The sequence below is a fragment of the Lathyrus oleraceus genome, chromosome 1 (genome assembly GCF_024323335.1).
Source record: "Lathyrus oleraceus cultivar Zhongwan6 chromosome 1, CAAS_Psat_ZW6_1.0, whole genome shotgun sequence".
NCBI lineage: Eukaryota > Viridiplantae > Streptophyta > Magnoliopsida > Fabales > Fabaceae > Lathyrus > Lathyrus oleraceus.
Window position 1 is genome coordinate 5,441,912 of NC_066579.1, and position 13,063 is coordinate 5,454,974.

The 13,063-nt window shown below is 35.6% G+C and overlaps 1 long non-coding RNA gene across 1 annotated transcript; it reads right to left on the bottom strand.

The window, feature by feature from the left end:
- Positions 1 to 1,752: 1,752 nt before the first annotated feature.
- On the bottom strand, positions 1,753 to 2,282 carry LOC127115342 (uncharacterized). The gene is made up of 2 exons (XR_007800697.1): positions 2,173 to 2,282; positions 1,753 to 2,054 (listed from the first exon to the last, which is right to left on the bottom strand). It is a non-coding gene; the product is annotated as an uncharacterized LOC127115342 (long non-coding RNA).
- Between the last annotated feature and the right edge of the window lie 10,781 nt (positions 2,283 to 13,063).

Genomic DNA, 13,063 nt, shown 5'->3' on the forward strand with positions numbered 1-13,063 from the left:
TTGTGTAAAAAACAGACTTACTGCTGGTGTTTCCGCAGTGGAAATCGATTTCCCTAATTGGGGTAATCAATTTCCCTGTTTTTTTTCCAGGTGTAAATACCATGCCTAGAGTCCATGCAATATGCCTTTGATTATGAATGTTAATGCAATTATGATGATGGAACAATGAATGTATGTATGTGTAATAGGATCATGGATCAGATGAAAGTTGTTTGTGGGTAGGGTGAGTTTTGGGGTATGACAATAGTGATTGGATTTCTAAGAACTACAAACATTACACTAATATCCAAACTTTATTGATCGCACAACTAGTTTTTTTTGTGTTGTTATCATTGGAGATAGAATGTTACTATAATAGAGTATTCAATTTAGTGTTTAAAGTGTTGTTGATCGCACGCAAACTTTGTTGATTGCAAGTATATTTATGGTAAACTTTATCGGGCATTTAGACATTTGGTGCTTAAAAAATTAGCGATAATAATCTAAATTATTTTTTAAGAAAAAAATGGTTAAAGTATTTTTTAAAAAAGAATATGACATATTATTTATAATTCTACAAGAAAAAAAGGGGGAAATTGGGTAACCCGTTACTCAATCTAATCAAACGCGTGGTTTTATCCAAACCGACTCAATGATGCCGTGGATGGTTATTTTGTCTCACTAAAATCAGTGTATCCTGTATGGAACAGATCTTGGCTTTGTCTAAATTAAACTCAAAGTGACCCATGTATATCCCTATCTATAATAGATGGAGTGTTCGCCTTGATTCAAAGTGTGGTGGTGGATCTTTTATTCTTTTTTTGATAGGATGTGATCTGTTGATTATGGATTTGGTTGGTTGGGATCTAACATGTTAGTAGCGAGTTGATTATGTGAATACCGAAGTGATTTTTTAGTCGTTGAGATGTGTTTCTTGGTGGTTTCATCTTTATTTACATTTTTTTGTTGTTCCTTGTTGTTTGTTTTCTCTTTGTTACAATTTATTTAGCTTTAGCTATTTCATAACACTTTTTGTTATGTGGATACATAGTAGTATGTTGATAGTTTTTCTCCTTTTTAATATATTACATATATGTTATTAAAAAAAATCTAATTATAGTTTTGGTCCTTTTATTTTGTCTGATTCGCGAAATCAATCCCTTTATTTCAAAATCAATTTTAATTTTATTTTCACATTTTTACAATTAAAATTAATAATTTATTCATATTGAAATTATGTGTCACTTATGAAACTTGACAAACCATCCTATAAGAACCTTTTGTGAAACATTATAAATAAAAAACATAATTTAAAAAATTGATATTTCATCGATTTATAGTGTAAAAAGTGAGAAATAACTAAAATGGTTTAATTTTAAAACAGAAGAACTAATTTCGTAAATCAGATACAATAGTAGAATAAAAATTATAATTTATCTTAAAAAAAAATATATACACGCATACATTACATTTTTTATATTAAATATATGAATATTTTATAAAAATAATTTAATCAAATCAACATTTTATATATTTTTTATGTATTTAATTGAAATACACTGAAAATATAAAAGGATTTTATACTGTCAATTAATCATATACGTTGGATATTAAAATAAATTTAACTTTTATTTTAAAAATTTATAAAATAATGTAAACGGATGATGGGATGAATCGACGGTGTAAATCTTTTTATACTAACAGTATATAATAATTAATCTTCTATTTACCATATTTTTAGCGTAGCAAACAAAAATCATAGAACCATCAAGATATTTTTAAAAGAAAACATTTATTAATTCTTTAAGATCGATAATGAGTACATGATCACCTTAATTTATTTTTCAGCATAAATTTCATATTAAGCTAAAACTATGATAGAGATAAATTTCATATTAAGATAAAACTATGATAGATGATTCGACTTAGGTGATCTTGGAGGTACAGATCTTGGGATACATTGACAAGATCCATTAGGAGCACAATATCCCCTGTACTTAATTAAATCCATACATGCCTTGTTGCATTTTTCAGGGTCACATAATTCGTTTTGTGTCGGCACCTCTCCATTTGCACTGCACATATAAAGTAAAATGATGCATAAATAAAGTGAACATAATAATCTTATGAATAAGATTAAGACAATATTAATATAATATGCAAGGAAAAAGAATGAGAAAATAACTTATGTACCGCAACAATATTAGGAAGAGAGAAAGAATGGCGACAAAAGTTATATTTTGATCTCTCATTTTGTTTTGGTTTCAACTTGCATGCTTTTGAGCAAGTGTGAGTATATATATATATATCCTCATAAAAAAAATTATTAAACTGAATAAAATCAACTTAATTTAAATAAAACAGATAAATGTTTACTTATGCATTAAGAATAAATTAAGATTTTTTTTTTAAAATTTGATATCCGGCCTTATCCGGTTTTGCCAACTCGTGAAAGTTAATTTTAGCATTGAAAATTGTGTTTTTGACTCTTTTAAAAGTTTAAAGATTTGTTTTATTCAACATAAAATTTTATTTTTATTAAGGCTTTTGACTTTAGTATCTTGTGTCTTTCTCACAAATTAATATGACCTAATAAAATATTAAAATAAAGAATAAATGTTCATTAATTTTATAAAACTTTTAATATAATATTATTAAATTTTATTTAAAATTATAAATTTACAAATTATAATTAAAAGAGAAAAAATATGATTCCATGTAATATTATAAAAATACAAAAAGTTTATAAATCATAAATAATAATTATTTATTAAAATTAATATGAATAATTATTATCTATTAATATTTTATAATAAATTTAAACAATTGTCTCATAAGTTCTCATTATAAATTATTGATCATATTCTATCTATAGTAGTTTTTAAACTTATTTTCAACCATACGAGAACTCATATCTTTCAAAGCAAGCTATCAATATTAACAACTTTTTCATCAACATTAGTTTTTAACGTATGAATGATTGTGACGTAATTTTCACTAGTGTGACTTCTTTTTCTAAAGAAAGACCTTTGTGAAAGACACACCACATATTCATTCACCCAAAACCTTAAGGTGATAGTTATATGGGTTCTCTCACTTATAAATACTCAAGTCTCCATATTTTCAACCAATGTGGAACTATTATCTACACTTCTCATACTTGAAACATTCTTAACAACTGACCTTGAGTTTGAAACGAAATTCAACAAACAAGTTAGTACGAAATTCAACAAACAAGTTAGTAGGAAGTTGTTTAGTAAGCATGTCTGCAATTTGAGCATGTCTAGGAACATGTTGAATGTGCAACTTGCTTGCTACTATTCTTTCACGTCCAAAATAAATTTCAAGTTCCGTATGTTTTGTACGAGCATGCAAAAATGGATTTTGAGATAGCAAATCTAGATGTTTTACACTGCTACTATTATCTCACTGTTACTATTCTCTCACACACGAATTGCTCCTGAATCGCAACTTGTGTTGTTTATATGGCCCGAGCAGAGAAAAACATGCACAAACAAATACATTTAAGGACTTGTAGTCTGGTTGCGTGTTATACAAGGAAAAGTAAGGAGAGACAACTGTAGTAAAACATACGGAACTGATCCCAAATCTTTATTGGCATTGAAGCATGAGAAAGTAATGTCAATCCCATTTCAAATATATTCATGTGATTCCTTTCCATAGTTCCATTTTGATGTGAGGTGTGTGGACATGTCAGCCTGTGAACAAGGCCTACATCATTTCGGTACTTTGTGAAATGCCTAAATTTACCTCCAAAATCAGATTGAACAAATTTTATGTTAGTATTGAACTGACCGGAAACATAACAAAAAGCATTTCTAGTAATTTTGGGAACATGAAGTAAATTGTTTAAGTGTATCATATGTTTTGATATGAATTTGGACTTGAAGTTAGATAGACTAATAGGCTTAACTATCATGTTATGTCCATTACCAACTACTACTTTTCTAGGGCCTGCACTTTAAATTTTCATTTGCAAATCAAAATCACAAAAGGTGATATAATGTGAGGCACCTAAATCTGCAAACCAAGCTTAGGCTTTAAGATCCTGAGGCACCTGCATCTGATCTTGATGGGTCATGCAAGTCTTTGCTTGAGTAGAAGATGAAGCCTAGATTTTTTTATTGTCTTGTGCATTGGACGAGTCATTTGATGCTGATCCTTTTGCTTGAGATTTAGGTGGTGCAGGCTCAAAGTATTTATCAAACTTTTGCCAATAATCTACCACTGAATGTCCATAAATAATTGTTGCAGAGCTTACAAGTAGGTCTATTTCTTATAGTGTACAGTGTACACCTGTCTCCCACAACCTATAACACAGGTTACTCTTGTTCTGTCACGAAACGACTGATTAGAACCAATGCTATGGCCATTTCTACATGTGCTTGAGTTGACCATTTCCTATGCAACATTGGCAGTTGACTTATGTGTTGCAAGCTATTGGCTATATTTGTCAGTTTATGCTTCTTGCACATATAGGAGAGCTTCCATATCATACATATATGTGTAGGTCCACATTTCCCATATATCATCATGATAAAGGGATTATATTCTTTAGGTAATCCTTGTAAGATAACATCAATCTAATCTTTTTCAGAGATTAGATCTCCAATGTCTATGAGTGAATCAGCAATAACATGAATCCTTAGCACATACTCTCATATGAGATGAGAGTTCAAGAATGAATGAAACAAGAGAGACGAACCTCATGGAAAAGAGAGAGTGCAAGATCTTCTTGCATTGCATTCATTTATTCATTGTATTTACATGAGAGTTATGATTATCATATACAATGGTTTGAGTTAGTTACAACTTTCCTAACTAACTTGCCTATCTTCCTAACAACCTTGCAATAGTTAATATAACTACCTCTACTTGAGATTCCTCTAATAGTTTTAACTACCTCTACTTGAGAAAAAAATTCTTGGGACAATTTTTTTTTTTAACAAAATTATATATACTTACAAAACATTTAGGCTTCTTTAAACTAATTTAACATTAAATTCAACAACAAAAAGACATGACCAATACAATGATGATGTGAACTAGATATATTTAAGAATTATGGATATATTTAAGCATATTTAATAAAAAAAATCTAATTTTTTTATATATTCTTTAGCCCTAATATGTTTCTAATTTATTTCCTTTAAATGAATTGTATTCAAAATTAAATATGCTGAAATTATTTATTCATATTACATTAAGATCTAATTATAATTTTGGTCTCACTTTTACTTGTTGATATGATAAATCCCCTCATTTTAAACTCTTCCAATTTTGATCATCTTTTTAATTTTTTAACTCAAAAATAATACTGCAATATTGATTAAATATATAAATAATGTGGGAGAATAAAGATTACCGATCAAGTATGTAAATCCTAACTTAATTTACAAATACTTATATCGTAGGTTGACCGTCATAACCTAGGAGCTCACGGTTGTGTGTGTGTGAGTTTATTGTGGTTATTACCACTTCATCTGTAGACTAAAAAAGACAGAGGACCAAAATTGCATTAATTTTATAAATATATTCAATTTTTCTCTTTCTTCAGGCAGTTCTGGTGATGTTTGATCAGTTTCAATGTTTATATTCTCTACCCGTAAATTTTTATTCCTTCTTTGTCACCTTGATTCCAAAGGTTGAATCCCTTACTCGGTTGGGTGATTTTTACCTATATCCTTGGTGGAATATCTCTATAAGTTTGTTGCTAAAGTATTAGTGGCTAGCCTTGTTGATGTTATGGACAAACTAATTTTCCCTAACTAGTCAGCCTTTCTCAAAGGAAGTTTGTTAGTTGATGGGGTGGTTGATGTGAATGAGCTAGTGGATCTAGCTAAGAAGATTAAAAAAATCCCTATTTTCAAAGTAGATTTTGAAAAAGTGTATGATTTGGTTACTTAGATCTTTATCGATTATATGCTTTATAGATTTGGATTTAATGTTAAGTGGATAGCCTGGATTCGTGTTTGTGTATTTTATAGTAATCTTGCGGTCTTTATTAATGGTTGTTTGACCCTAGAAATTAGTATTCAAAAGGGATTAAAGCAAAGTGACCCAATCTTGACTTCCTTGATGTCATCACCGGAACCCAAGTTGGCCAACTCAATCTTCTCTTCAAATGGATGAATGGTTCTCTCCTCGTGCTCCAGCAATCGAGATAACTCATCAGAAACGTCTTCATCATCATTCTCTTCCTCAGCTTGAAACATAGGGAAATCAAAGTTTGGCGAGGGAGTAGGATCATTATTTTCAATGGGTTTGAGAACCAACCTGCGTGATGATTTGATATTTTGATTTTAGAAATATGAAGTGCACACAAACATTATGCAGATATAGGAAAAATGATTGCTTATTTATATTTTTTTGTGATTACCATTTTCAGAAAAAGCAAAAATTAAAAACAACATAAATGTGGATGAATAAAATTGTATTTTATTGATGATAATTTGAAAAGCATGACAATGTTTCACTTCTCCCTTAGGCATAGGAGAAAGAATTTTTCATAAACAATAAGACATATTACTTTGAACAATGGACTACAATAGGAATGTCAACAACAACCAAATTATTGCAAATATGTATGTGTGTCACAAAGTTGGCATTGTCTCCTTCATCTCCATCCTCAATGGTCGTAGTTAAGTGTTGTTCTTCTTTGTGAATGAACCCTCCACTACGGAAAATTTGTTGCATAGTCTTTCTGAATGGTCCTTACTGAAATCCCAGACTAGTCCTGTTTTTGTTTTCGACGACTTCTACGACACGACCCCACTTGTCTGTGCCACCAACCTGAACAAATTCTTGTGCGTCTTTCAAGGAAGACGTGGATGCCCTAGTCTTCTGAACTTCATTAGCTATGGACAAAGCTTGGAACGAAGTTCCAACTTCTTCTTCAGCTTCAACATATGTGAAAGACAATAAGTGGCTTACCAACAACGCTTTCTCACCTCCCACAACAATGAGCTTGCCATTCTTAACAAATTTGAGTTTCTGATGTAGCATTGACGTGACAGCACCAGACTCATGGATCCACGGCCTTCCCAATAAACAGCTATAGGTTGGGTGAATATCCATTACTTGGAAAGTAATCTGGAAATCACTCAGACCAATATTAATTGGGAGGTCCATTTCTTCAATGACAGTTTTGTGAGAACCGTCGAACGCTTTCACAACCATACCAATGTACCTTATGGGTACGTTCTAATAAGATAGCCTTGCCAAAGTAGATTTAGGTAGAACGTTCAACGACGAGCCAGTATCTACCAAAACATTGGATAGAGCATTGTCATACGGTGAACTGACTTTATATGTTCTTGCTTTGTAAAGCAAATGTCGCGGATAGCAAGAGTCGCCACCGACTTTTCTTTTATCCCATAAGGAAAGGTGGAAAAGAACAGGAAAGACCTTAATTAGATTTTGGGTTCGGGAGGTACATTATACAAAGGGAAGGTGTTAGCACCCTTTGTATCCATGGTTATCCATGGGCTCTTAATTGCTGGATCACTTATGTTTGTCTAAAAAAGTGTTGTGAATTGCTTAAAAAATATTTTGAAAGGAGAATTTAACTTTGTAATGATTCTTGTACGAATGTATACAAAGTGGTTATCTCGTTTAGTTTTGAAAGTTGCTTAGAAAAATATAACTCGGGTAATGATTCTAGTATGAATGTATACCAAGTGGTGATTTTCTCAAGATGTTTTGAAAGGTGTGGGGTGTGAAAAATGTTTTAGGTTGTGAGCCAGCAATTAAGGGTTATACCTACCCAAAGCCTTTATGGGCATTTCCTATCCTTATGAGGGTAAAACTGTCCTTACTATTGAGAAGTAAATAGTTTTACCCTTTGGATGTAAAAGGGTCATCGTAGGGTCATCGATTGGTCATTGAAGGCAACATTTGTAAGGATACCTTAGCATTCGAAGGGACAATCATCATTTAACCGTAGGCTACAACGAAGGGTCATCGAGGGACAAAATCATATATTCGAGAGCAACATCCGAGGGAATATGATTTATTTTATAGGGACGTGATGCTTTAACCGAAGGGTCTTTTTTAAGTGTATCCCCACATTCGCGGGACATGACCATAATACCGTAAGGCAACAAAGAGAGGTCCAAGATCACATATTCAAAGGCAATATTTTACAATCGATTAGGTAGTTGTAATCAATTAGGTAATTAGGGTGAATTTCCACATTAAAATCGATTAAACAATTAGGATGAATCTCCACATTAAAATCAACTAAATAATTAGGAGGAATCTCCACAAGGGTATCCCACAAATAAAGTGGAATACCTAGTAAGCTACTTGTTCCTGGGAATAGGTGAACCCTTACAACATTCAGCACACAGGTCAGAATACCAAATGGGGGTGCAATCGAGGATTACACCGCAAAGGAAAACACAGTAGTAGGAATGTCAGGCAAAATAACGCATGATTAACATAGAACAGATCAAATAAGCACAGAACAGAACACCCAAAATATTAGCGACTGTCACGTTCGCCTCTGCCTCGCCTAGCGAAGGCCTAGCGAATACTCGCTACATGCTCGCTTAGCGATGTGCTAGCGAGCGGCTGCGGGTTTTGAATTTCAGAACAGTATGACCTCGGCCTGCTGCACGCCTTATGGCGTCCCATACACAAATCACATGGTTCAGCATTCACAATATTCAGGCACACTTAAATTCACATGCAAAGCCTCAGATATGTTTATGAATTCAATTATAATATCACATGCAAATTAAGAACATAAAGCGGTAATAGTAATGCAAACCTGTTTGCAATTGAATTGCAACCTTGAATTGGCAAGTCGGATTGAGTTGGGCGGCGGTAACCTCGGTGCGGATGAGTTTCTTTCAGGGTTTCCTTTAGGGTTGCGCTGAATTCTCTGGGTTAGCCTCCAGGGTTTGTTGTGCCTTCTTTCTATCTCCGATTTTCCTTCCGTTTTCGTTCTCTCCCTTCTGAATGAAGTCCTTGGTATTTATAATAGTTTTTGTGACCTAATGGGCTCAGAATGAAGCCTAGAATTTTCTAGTATTCGCAAGCTTCGCTAGGCGAGTATTGTAGCGAAGGGTTCGCTAGGCGAAGGATTTGCTCGCCTAGCGAGCATGCCAGTTTGGGCCATTTTCTGGATTTTGCCATCTGTGAGCCGGGTCTTGGTTCCTTTAAGGTCAATGCCTTGGAAAATAAGTTGGGGTGCCTTAAAAAATGTCTTGCAAAATTAACGGGCCAATTTTGGGGTATGACAGCTGCCCCTGTTCAGTTTTCTTGAACCGAGAGAATTAGGATGGTATGTATGCCATTCGTGGTCTGGAGGTGGAAGATTATTGAACACTTAGAATGCCCCAAAATTTTCACTTGTTAATCAACAGTTTGTCTTGATGAAGATGGGCTTAAAGATGCCATCCAGGAAGTTTGATGATGAGAGCTTCAGAGTGCATCGTACATTAGATGATATCTGAAGACATGGGTGTCATACCGGGTCATACGCTAGACCATATAGTGAGTCATCCATTAGGCTGTCGACTTCGCCGGGGAGTCAGAGTGTGTTATACGCTGCTGGGGATAAGGGATCAGAATAAATCATACGCTAGACCATATCTGAATAGCAGAGTGAGGTGTTCATTAGGCGGATGACTTCGCTGGGGAGGAAAAATTAGAATGGATCGTACGCTAGATCGTATCTAAGTTGTGGAATGAGCCATTCGTTAGGCTGTATCTGACGAAGGTAGAATCAGAATGGATTATACGCTAGATCGTATCTGAGTTGAAGATCTGAATGGGTCGTACGTTAGACCGTATTGGAGTTGCAGAAGGAGTCGTATGTTAGGCTGTATCTGACGAAGGTAGAATCAGAATGGATCGTACGCTAGATCGTATCTGAGTTGCATAATGAGCCGTACGTTAGGCTCTATCTGACGAAGGTAGAATCAGAATGGATCGTACGCTAGATCGTATCTGAGTTGCATAATGAGCCGTACATTAGGTTGTATCTGAAGAAGACAGTAGTCGTACGCTAGACTACACCCCGGAATGTACCGTATGCTGGGCAGTATCTGAGGATTTGAAGGTCCAACTGGGTCGTACATTAGACCGTATTGGAGTAGTTGAAGGTCAGAATGGATCGTACGTTAGATCGTATCTGAGTTGAAGGCGTCATATGTTGAGCTGAATCAGAATGAACCGTACGCCAGGCTATATCTGATAGTATTTGTATATGTTGGATTTGCAATGAATATCTGAGATGTAGTCGAATCTTGAATGTAATTGATAAAGATGTCCGTCTGAATGGACCTTTGTTTTGACTGTATCAGGAGGATAATTAACCTGAAAAATAAATTTAGCTTCATGCCATGTCATGATGCATGAGATGTTTTATGCTTATGAAAATGAATGCGAACAATGTATGCATGCGTATGTTGTGAAATGATGTAATGAATGAATTATGCATCTGAAAAGTTTTTCCTGGCGACTCCCTGGGGAAAATAAATCCAAATCTTCTGGTTGGAGATACTTGTATTGATGACCTTTTCTTAGCTGGGGGTACTTGATTTCTGTCTGATGGTGGAAACACTCAACAGAGCCCGGCTGGGGATGGAAGAGATGACCAGTCTGTCCGGTGATGCCAACCTCTTCTGGGGGATAGCTGGTTTATGCTGGGGAATAGAATTAGCCACCGGATTCATCGGAACGCATGGTTAGACCTTCTCCTCGATCCTGAAGTCTTTTGTAATTGCTATTGTCGTTTTATGCATGCATTTTTGACAAACATTGATCATATTCAAATGCACATATTAATTCAAATTAACTCAATGGACGTTTACGCAAACAAAACAGAGAAAGTAAAACAAAAGCATTTTTTTTGGAAACAAAATTGTATTGATTTTGAAAGAGGGCCTATAAACAGGCAATTTATGTACAAGGAGACAGAAATCCTAGTAAGAGGAAATCGTCGAGACAACAAAGAAAAGCTATGAAGAAAAAAAAAGTCCTATTGGTTTTGATTCTGCCACTGTCATTATGTCTTCAAGCATCTCATCTCCTACTGTCGGATTAGAAGTGATTGGCTTGTTCAGTCCCTTCGACTTGGGTGAAGTTGTCTGAGAACGGGACATAGTCATACGCTTTTAATCCCTAATTTTTGCCTGGACCGCCTTTTCAGGTTTTCAGTCCACCAGGATACCCTTTTTTGCCCAAGCCGCCTTTTCAGGTTTTCGACTTGCCGGGTGTACATTTTTATATGTTTATCCCTAATTTTTGCCCGAACCCTTTTGGTTCGCCGGGATGCCCTTACTTTTGCCTAGGTACGTCGACCTAGCGGGTCTCTTTTATGCGTAGTATTTTTTAACTATGTCTGCGTTCACGGGATGCGGGAAGTCTTCGCCATCCATCGTAGCAAGTATCATGGCTCCACTAGAGAACACCTTCTTAACTACAAATGGCCCTTCGTATGTGGGAGTCCATTTGCCCCTGGGATCACCTTGTGGTAGAATGATACGCTTGATCACCAAGTCGCCGTTTTGATACACCTGTCTCCTGACCTTTTTGTTGAATGCCTGGGTCATGCGCTTATGATATATCTGCCCATGACAAACAGCCGCAAGTCTCTTTTCATCAATCAAATTTATCTGATCGAGTCGAGTCTGAATCCATTCATCCTCGTCTAAACCTGTCTCTTTCATGATTCTTAGAGAGGGAATCTGAACTTCCACCGGTAAGACGGCTTCCATTCCGTAGACTAAAGAGAAAGGAGTTGCCCCTGTCGAAGTGCGTACTGAAGTGCGATAACCATGAAGAGCAAATGGTAACATCTCATGCCAGTCTTTGTATGTTACTGTCATCTTTTGTATGATCTTCTTGATATTCTTATTAGCAGCCTCCACGACGCCGTTCATCTTTGGCCGGTACGGAGAAGAGTTATGGTGTTTTATCTTGAACTGCGTGTAGAGTTCAGTAATCATCTTGTTGTTCAAATTGGTGCCATTGTCCGTGATAACTCTTTCAGGGATGCCATATCGACAAATGAGATTATTTTTGATGAACCGTGCCACCACATTCTTAGTGACAGAAGCAAATGAGTCTGCCTCTACCCACTTTGTAAAATAATCAATAGCCACGAGGATGAAACGATGTCCGTTGGAAGCAGTAGGTTTAATCTCTCCAATCATATCAATGCCCCACATTGCAAAAGGCCAAGGGGCTGTCAACACGTTTAAAGGGGCAGGAGGCACATGTACTTTGTCCGCATAGATCTGGCACTTGTGACAAGTTCTGGAGTGATGGTGGCAATCAGCTTCCATGGTAGACCAATAATACCCTGATCTCAGAATCTTCTTGGCCATTGTATGTCCACTAGAGTGAGTCCCAAAAATACCATCATGCATGTCTTCCATAATCTTTTCTGCTTCCTTTTTATCCACACAACGAAGCAAAGTCGAATCATGATTACGTTTGTATAATATTCCATTACTCAAAAAGAATCTAGCGGAAAACTTCCTCAGAAATTTTCTGTCATTGATGGACGCCCCTTCAGGGTATTCCTGAGCTTCTAAATATCTTTTTACTTCGTGGAACCAAGGTTTCTCTTCTACTTCAGCAGCGTTAAGTTCATAACAATATGCTGGTTCATCTAGTCGTTCAATGGTGATCCTGGGAGCTTCATTGTCCCATCTGACTCTGAACATAGATGACATGGTGGCCAAGGCGTCTGCCAACTGATTCTCTTCTCGTGGGATATGTTCGAATGTAATCTCTTCAAAGTATGGGATTAATGTCAACACCCGCTCTCGATAAGGGATGAGATTCGGATGTTTAGTGTCCCATTCTCCTTTGATCTGACTGATTACTAATGCCGAGTCTCCGTACACACTCAAAAACTTGATTCTCAGGTCTATAGCAGCTCTGAGTCCCAAAATACATGCTTCATACTCGGCCATATTGTTGGTACAATCGAAACATAGTCTAGCAGTGAAAGGCGTATGACAACCCTTGGGGGAAACGATTACAACCCCAACACCATTGCCCAATGCATTAGAAGATCCATCAAAAACCATAGTCCATCGGG